This window comes from Macaca nemestrina, chromosome 15 (assembly GCF_043159975.1).
Source record: "Macaca nemestrina isolate mMacNem1 chromosome 15, mMacNem.hap1, whole genome shotgun sequence".
Classification (NCBI taxonomy): domain Eukaryota; kingdom Metazoa; phylum Chordata; class Mammalia; order Primates; family Cercopithecidae; genus Macaca; species Macaca nemestrina.
In genome coordinates, this window is record NC_092139.1 from 100,776,436 (window position 1) to 100,784,770 (window position 8,335).

Below are 8,335 nucleotides of genomic sequence, written 5' to 3' on the forward strand. Positions count from 1 at the left end.
CGTAACTGTAATGCAGCACATAAGGTACCTAGGGTGCTTCCTGATATACACTCAGTACTCAGTAGGTACTTATCCTAATTGTGAGTCCGTGATTCATTCAACAAACATTCACTGAGTTTATATTCTATGCCAGCTTTCTATCAAGCACTGGAGAAAGAAAAATGGCTAGACATAGTGCTCCATCCCAGCACCACGAGGGAGACAGAGGTGTGCAACTGAAAGTGACTACAGCTCAAGTTAGTGGAGCGCTCTCCCCAGTGGCCCCAGGGCGTAGAAGAATGAATGGTTTTTCTGCAGAAGGAAACGGAGTTTGCCAGTGAGCATGGTGGGAAGAGAGCTGTTGTTCCACCACCACAAGTAATGACACGAGCAGAGGCACAGAGACCTGGGTGAGCAGGCTCATCCCTGTGCACAGTGGGGCAGGAAGGATGGGGGTTGGGGGATGGATCAGGGGAAAGCTGAACTTTTTCTTTGGGAACAGGGGAACTAGTAGAATCATGTAAGTACATCAAATCTATGGCGAAGATTTTTCTCACAATGGGGTGGAAGTTTTGAGCTTATGTGGAAATATCATTTACCTCCACATAGTAATAATAATAATTACTGATATTATTATTAGCAATTATACTACTGCCGCTGAGCCTCCTGAGCATTGCGTATGTATTATGTCATTTATCACCACAAAAAGCCCCTGAGGTGTCTACTATTATTACCGAGAGGCAGTAGAATTTAATTATTATGAATGCATGCTCTGAAGCTAGATTATTTGTGTTAAGGTCCTGGCTCCACATTTAGGCAAATAGCTTAACCTCCCCATGACCCAGTTTTCTTATCTTTATAATGAGGTAATAAAAATGCCAAGCTGATGAGGTTGTGGGAAGGATTTAATAAGATTCTACCTGTGAAATGTTTAAAAGAATGTCTGTCCAATAGATTGTGTTAAATGAAGGTTGCCTTTTATTGACCCATTTCACAGAGGAGAAAACTGAGGCTTGAGGAGAGGAGGTCACATTTCAAAGGTCACCTGGCCAGTAAGTTGAAAGTTCTGGATTCAAACCCAGGAAGTCTCAACACAGAACCCCATCCCTCCACCATCTAACAAGTCAGGTTTAGTTGCTAAAGTTGGGGTTTTCTCTGGCAAACTTTTGACATGCTTAACTCTGTTTTAAGGACTTTCTTTCTTTTTTAAATTAAAAAAAAAGTTAACAGACAGGATCTGGCTCTGTTGTCCAGGCAGGAGTGCAGTGGCTATTCATTGGAATGATCATGGCACACTGCAGCCTGGAACTCCTGGGCTCAAATGATTCTCCTGCCTCAGCCTCCTGACTAGCTGGGACTATAGGAATGCACCACCATGCCTGATTCAAGGACTTTCCTAAGTCATCCCCTGCCAAAAGGTCCAGCCAGAAGGCGATGAGGGAATGTACCTCTATTTGCTTATTGCTACCTGAAGGAAATATAATTAATTAATGGATTTTATCAAACATTTATTCACTTATGGATATAGTTTCAATGTTTGCCACCTCCAAATCTCATGTTGAAATGTGATCTCCAATGTTGGACGTGGGGCCTAGTGGGAGCGGGAGGTGTTTGAATCCTGTGGGCAGATCTCTCAAGAATGGCTTAGTGTCCTCCCTGCAATAATGAGCTCACTGGAGATCTGGTTCCTTAAAGGAGACTGGCATCTCCTCCTCTCCTTCTTGCTCCCGCTCTTGCCATGTGACACCACCTGCTCCACCTGCATCTTCTGCCATAATGGTGAGATTCCTGAGGCCCTCACCAGAAGCAGATGCCAGCAGCATGCTTCTTGCATAGTCTGTAGAACCGTGAGCAAAATAAACCTCTGTTCTCTGTAAATTACCTGGTCTCAGGGAATCCTTTATGGCAATGCAAAGTGAACTAACACACTTACTCATCCTCTAAGTGTTCAGCATCAAATGTTTTCATTTCACATAAATTATCTCAGATACTGTCCACCACCAAAACTGTCTGACTACTCCCATTTTCTAAGTGGGGACATTGATGCTCAGAGGAGTTAAATAACCTGTTCAAGGCCAGACAATTGCTATTGACTTTGCAATGTCTACCCCACACCATCTGCACGGGTGGGGCCTGATTAATGTGAGCTAGTCACAGAAATCACATCTCCATTTCCGATGGGAGGATTCAGGCCTAAGCCAATTAGTGCAGAGCATCCTGCCAGCTGTAGGGATTAGATCAGAAATGAGCATACATTTGAGTAAAAAAGGTGCAAGGGGAATGTTTTTGGGGCTTCTGCAGATATTGGCCTGTCTCTCTGGAGAAAGCATCAGCAGGAGACAGTTTGATCCTTTGACATTGCTGTGTGTGGATTTGAGGTCTGGGGATGCTGCAGCCACCTCACAATAAGCTTGTGCATGACACTGGTGCAGGGGTGGGAATGGCCAGGCGAATCACAGAGACCACTGGATAAAGCCAATCCTGAAGCTTCCTGCTATGTGGGCCAACAGATGTCCTTATTGTTCCAACAGTCTGAGTAAGAATTTCTGCACAGTTTGCACAGCGCGGAACTTGGTTCCAAGTCCAAGTCCAAACTGGGGCTACTCCCCAATCCGTGCCTTCCTACCATGCACGGCTGCAGACATGGTTCTTCTACTCAAGTTGTTTACCATCTGGCAGGAGGTTTTTGGCATTCTGCTACAGTGGCAGATTTGGTCATCAGTCACAATGCCAAGCTGGTGGTGGTTTGAGTCATTGTTTTTCTGTTGGCCTATTTCTTTCATAATAAATATGTATTGCTTAGATAATAAAAACAACAAAGGGGAAAATTCCATGTGAGGCAGAGGTAAACAAAAACGCTGTGCTTTTAGGAGGCTTATGTAAAGATCAAGCTGTATGATGTGTGTTAGCATGATTTAAAGAATGCTAAACTGGGTGGGGCCCAAGACAGATAAAAGATGCTAAGCCTTTTATCGTACCACTAGGCACTAGTGACTTTTAAGACCTGACGATTAATTAGGAAGAGCTGGTTGTAGTTATTATCAAACCTCCCTAATTTCCCCAAGTGAACGGATGAGGGCTGGGTTGAGGATAGATGGGGGAGAGGTGGTAAGAATCCTCTGAAGCCCATTTCTGGAACCTTCGTTTCTCAGGGTCGCTGCTTCCTTGGTGGATTTCCTTTCTGCTCTCCTGCAAGTGACCCTTGTGAGCCTCTGACTCCATAGGACCGGCCCCAGCTACCCTTTTTGCTAAGGATGTATCATCTTGCTGGGCTTTACCAAGGGCGTTACTAAACCAGCTTCTATGATTGTAGCCACACAAAGGTAGGCAAGGAAAAGACCCTAATTTGGAAAGCAGAAAGCCAGTCTCCAGCTGGAACCCAACTCCTGACCTTTCCACCCCCAAAGGCATAGGCTAAGATTCCTTTCCCCTCACTGATTGGATTAATTTCAGCCTCATTGACAATTCCCCCCGCCTCCAGACTCATTTACCTACTGTTGTTTATAGCCTCAAAAAACGTCATGGCAACAAAGATCAGAGGAAAGATCACAGTATATGGAGTCAGAGAGACATATGCATTTGCATCCCAACTCTGCCTCTTGCTAGAACTCTGATTTTGAGCAGGTTCTTTGAGGTCAGCTCCCTCATCTGTAGGGGTTTGAGATGAAATAAATGACGTAATAGAAACCTTATAAATGCATGAAATTACTGAGGAATTTATGTGCTTTTGCAGAAATTATGAGGCAGGGAAGCAAGAGAGATGCCTTTATTTTCTCCCAGGGATGAGAGTGGAAGGCAAGGAAGAGTGTTACAGCTGAGGGAACAGACGGTGGAAGGCCTGGGGACAAATAAAGTCCAATATAGCTGGAACATAGAATATAGGAAATAAATTAAGCCTGGAGAGCTAAGGGTAATCCAGATAGTTCAAAGCCATATAAAGAGTTCGCACATGATCCTAAGAGAAGGGAGGAGCCATAGGAGGGTCTTAAGCCAGAGAATAGCTTGACGTGTGTTTTTAAAACTTTACCGTGCCTGTGTAGAGAATAGTTTGCAGGTGGTCAAGGCTGGAACTGGCAGCCCAGTTAGGAGGCTGATGACCTAGTCCAGAGGATGGGTGGCAGCCTGAACCAGAGAGACAAAAGTGGAATTGAGAAAACTGGATGTCTGTGCCACTTGCTATGGCTTCAAGGAAGTTACTTAACCTCAGTTGAGTTACTTAACCTTCACTGAGTTGAGTCTCAGGTTTTCTCTGCCATTGTTTATGGCGGACACTAATAGTATCTGTATCCTAGAGTTTTTAGGGGATTAAATGAGAGAATGCATATAGAGCACATTGCACAGCATCTGCCACATCATATGTGCTGGCAAGATGGAAGCGACTATTAGCATTGTTAGTAGTGGAAGTCATGTGGGCAAATATCACAAAGTGCATTCGGGGCATGCTGCTTAAATGAATGAAATAAGTGAATAGACAGCGAGTGCCAGAAAATGCCCTTTTCAAGACTGAAATCTTGTTTAAAATGTATAAATAGTCCTGGTGAGGAAGGATAGAGAGAGGTAGGGAGGGTTGTTGTCTAAAGAGGTCAATGCGCTCTCTTGGTGAGCTCTTCTGAGAGTTAGGACACAAAGAGAATGTGTCCAAATGGTGAACAGGTGGGGCAACCAAGCTGGAGTCCTTTTGAAGAGGGTCAGGAAACAAAAGCCTGCAAGCAGCACAGATGTGTGAAAAAGCTATTTTTAGTCTGGTACAAGAAGCCCACAGGAGAAGTACCACCCCTAACCCTAGTCCTCTTTGTCTCTGTCTTCTGTGCTGGGAAAATCAATCATCATGTCAGGAGGGCAGGTGTTAAAATTGGTCAGAGGAAATAAAAATCCAAGAGAGATGAAGATATAGTGAGAGAATGTCATGCTCTATTAAATGCATTCAAGTCTCATTGCTCAGAGAAATGACATGTTAGGGTTCAACTGAAAATACAAATGTTTTGCTGTTTTTGCAGGTTTTAAAGGAATATATGCTCATTTTAAGACTCCAACTATCAACAGAAACTATTTTGAGCACCAACTGTATGGCAGGAAGTAAGCCTAGAACTTTATGTATATTTATGTCACTTTATTATTATTATTATTTTGAGATGGAGTTTTACTCTTGTTGCCCAGGCTGGAGTGCAATGGCGTGATCTCAGCCCACCACAACTTCTGCCTCCCAGGTTCAAGTGATTCTACTGCCTCAGCCTCCTGAGTAGCTAGGATTACAGGCATGTGCCACCACACCCGACTAATTTTGTATTTTTAGTAGGGACGGGGTTTTTCCATGTTGGTCAGGCTGGTCTCGAACTCCCAACCTCAGGTGATCTGCCCGCCTTGACCTCCCAACGTGCTGGGATTACAGGTGTGAGCCACTGCACCCAGCCTGTCATTTAATTATCACCCAAACTTATTGTATGCCTAGTATCACTTACTCATTCTACAACTAATGAGCCCAAGATCAAGAGAGCTTAAGTGACTTGCCCAGAGTCACACAGCTAGTTCTATGAGTTGCTCATTTGGACAAGTTACTTAATCTCCCTATGCCTCAGTTGGTTCAACTGTTACAGAGAATAAGGACTCCCAGTAGACTGAAGTGTGCTTAGACATTAGAACCACACTCTCGTTCAAAATCTTCTTGTATAACTTACTAACTTTATGTCTTTGGGCAAGCCATATAGCCCTCTGCCTCAGTTCCTCTTCTGAAAACTGGGGATCTTAATAGTGACAATGGGCTGTTGCAAGGATTAAATTAGCTAATACAGGCTAAATGCTTATCATAGTACCTGCTCTCTCATAGCTAATAGCTCGTATTAATATAATTGGTAGCAGTAGTATTTCTATCCTGTCTTGTTAGGACAACATAACTTATTCCAGCAAGGCTCATTAGAAGAAAAAGAATGGACTTTCCAGGGTAGGCAGATCTCTTCTGAGAATTCAAGGAGCTCACACCATGAAACACTCAGAATAGTGCCTGGAAAATAGTCGTGCTTATGCCCATGTGTTGTTATTATTATCTATAAATTCCACAACACAAGCTCTTAACTTCTATTTGCTACTTCTTCACACTGCATTATCAAACCTAAAAAAAACTCATCATCCAGAGACAAATAATAGTTTCTAGTGTATCTTCGTTACTTTTGAAGCAACTGCATAAATGTGTTTCTATGCCATGTTCGCATTTAACTGAGTTAAACATAGCGGGTGTGAACTCTGGCATTGGCAGATACTAGTTCTGTGACCTTAGGGAGGTAACTTCACTTGCCTGAATCATCGTTTCTTTATCTGCAAAACGAGGAGAATAATCATAGTTTCCTTATCTGCAAAATGAGGATAGTAATCTCATAGAGTGGTAGTGAGGACAACATGTAGCATTTTAAGGCACTTAGAACAGAACCTTGTCACATAGGCTTGAAAAAAGACTTAGTAATTTAAAATAGGTGTTCTACACAATGGCCAGAGTATTACAAATCAGACTGCGTTACTTTTCTGCTTAAACTCTGAAATTTTCTTATTGTATTTGGAATTAAATTCATATGCCTTACCTTGGTCTATGTGAAGGGCCTTGGTGTTCTGAAAACTGTTCTTTTCATTTCCTACCTAGTTCAGAACTGAGGGAGATACAGATGAATGTTTGGTGTGTGTCGTTTAAATCTGTGGGATAGTAGGTGTTATGAACTAAATTGTGCCCCCCACCCACCCAAATTAACATGTTGAAGCTCTGAACCCCCAATGTGACCATATTTGGAGATAGAGCCTTTAAAGAGCCCCAAAATATTCCAGTTGCAGTCCTAGCATACGGAGACATGAGAAGTGGGGGATAGGAATTTTCCTACTAAGAATCTACAAAGCCAGGCTGGGCATGGTGGCTCATGCCTGTAATCCCAGCACTTTGGGAGAACGAGGAGGGTGAATCACGAGGTCAGGAGTTCAAGACCAGCCCGGCCAAGATGGTGAAACCCATTCTCCTTCGCTCCTGCCTGGGCGATAGAGTGAGACTCCCTCTCAAAGAAAAAAAAGTATGTACAAGGCCATGAAGGAGAGGCCCTAATTCAATATGACTGGTGTCCCTCTAAAGAAGAGAAGAGGCCAGGCACGGTGGCTCATGCCTATAATCCCAGTACTTTGGGAGGTCAAGGCGGACGGATCACGAGGTCAGGAGATTGAGACCATCCTGGCCAACATGGTGAAACCCCGTCTCTACTAAAAATACAAAAAAAACTAGCTGGGCATAGTGGCACACACCTGTAGTCCCAGCGACTCAGGACACTGAGGCAGGAGAATTGCTTGAACCAGGAGGCAGAGGCTGCAGTGAGCCGAGATCGCGTCACTGCACTCCAGCCTGGCAACAGAGCGAGACTCCTTCTCAAAAAAAAAGAGATACCAGGGATGCACCTATAGAGAAAAGGCCATGTGATAACACAGCATGAAAGTGACCATCTGTAAGCCATAAAGAGAGGCCTCAAGAGAAACCAAACCTACTGACACCTCCATCATGGACTTCCAGTCTCTAGAACTGTGAGTGAACAAAATTCTGTTGTTTAAGTCATGCAGTCTGTGGTATTTTGTTATGGCATCCCTAGAAAACTAATACACTAGGTGTCCTAGGACAGCACCCAAAAAACAATCTTATATTCCAGATCACAGGCAAAGGTGGACATTGACGAGGGTGGACCTAGGGATTTAAACAATGGCAGGACAACGTCTTTCTCTTCATATTTCAGATCCATCCACCTTCGTCTCCCGCAGGAGCTCTTACTGTAGCAGGTCGATGGCGACTGGCACTCCTAACCCTCCATCCTTAACAGGCCATTTTGCAAGAGGAGGGGAGATTTGTTGTTTTCCAGCCCCCTAAGATCAACCCTTAAGGTACTCTTTTGCCTTTCCCTGATTGGTTTCAATGATTATTTCTGGGCCAATCACTGACTGGCCAGATAGCCTCATGCTCTGGGTGGAAACAAAAGGGAACATGATTTTTAGCACGCTGTGAGGTTTTCATAAAGTGGGGATGGAGTTAGTTGTTGAGAGGAGGCGGAGATTCCTATGTCAGTCAGAGCTTAGGAAAATAGAGCCTACTCCATGTTTTACAAGTAGCACGGGATTCAAAACAGAGCATTAGATGCTTCTAAAACGACAGTCAGGGGCAGGGGGAAATAAGAGAGGTCACAACTAATCTTCGTATGCTGCTTGTTTTCAAGGCAACAGGAAGGTGAAGGGCCCTAGGAAACTGCTGGCAGTGGCAGGTATCTTCAGTACTGTGGTGGGTGAGTCACAGGAAAATGCCTAGAGGCCTCTCAAAGTCTCACGTCTACTGAAGTTCATTATATCTTCT

General features: G+C 43.9%; 1 long non-coding RNA gene across 1 annotated transcript; it reads left to right on the top strand.

The window, feature by feature from the left end:
* Positions 1-401: 401 nt before the first annotated feature.
* Positions 402-7,839, top strand: LOC112428916 (uncharacterized). The gene is made up of 4 exons (XR_003020989.2): positions 402-499; positions 977-1,107; positions 2,281-2,515; positions 7,753-7,839. It is a non-coding gene; the product is annotated as an uncharacterized lncRNA (long non-coding RNA).
* The last annotated feature ends 496 nt before the right edge of the window (positions 7,840-8,335 follow it).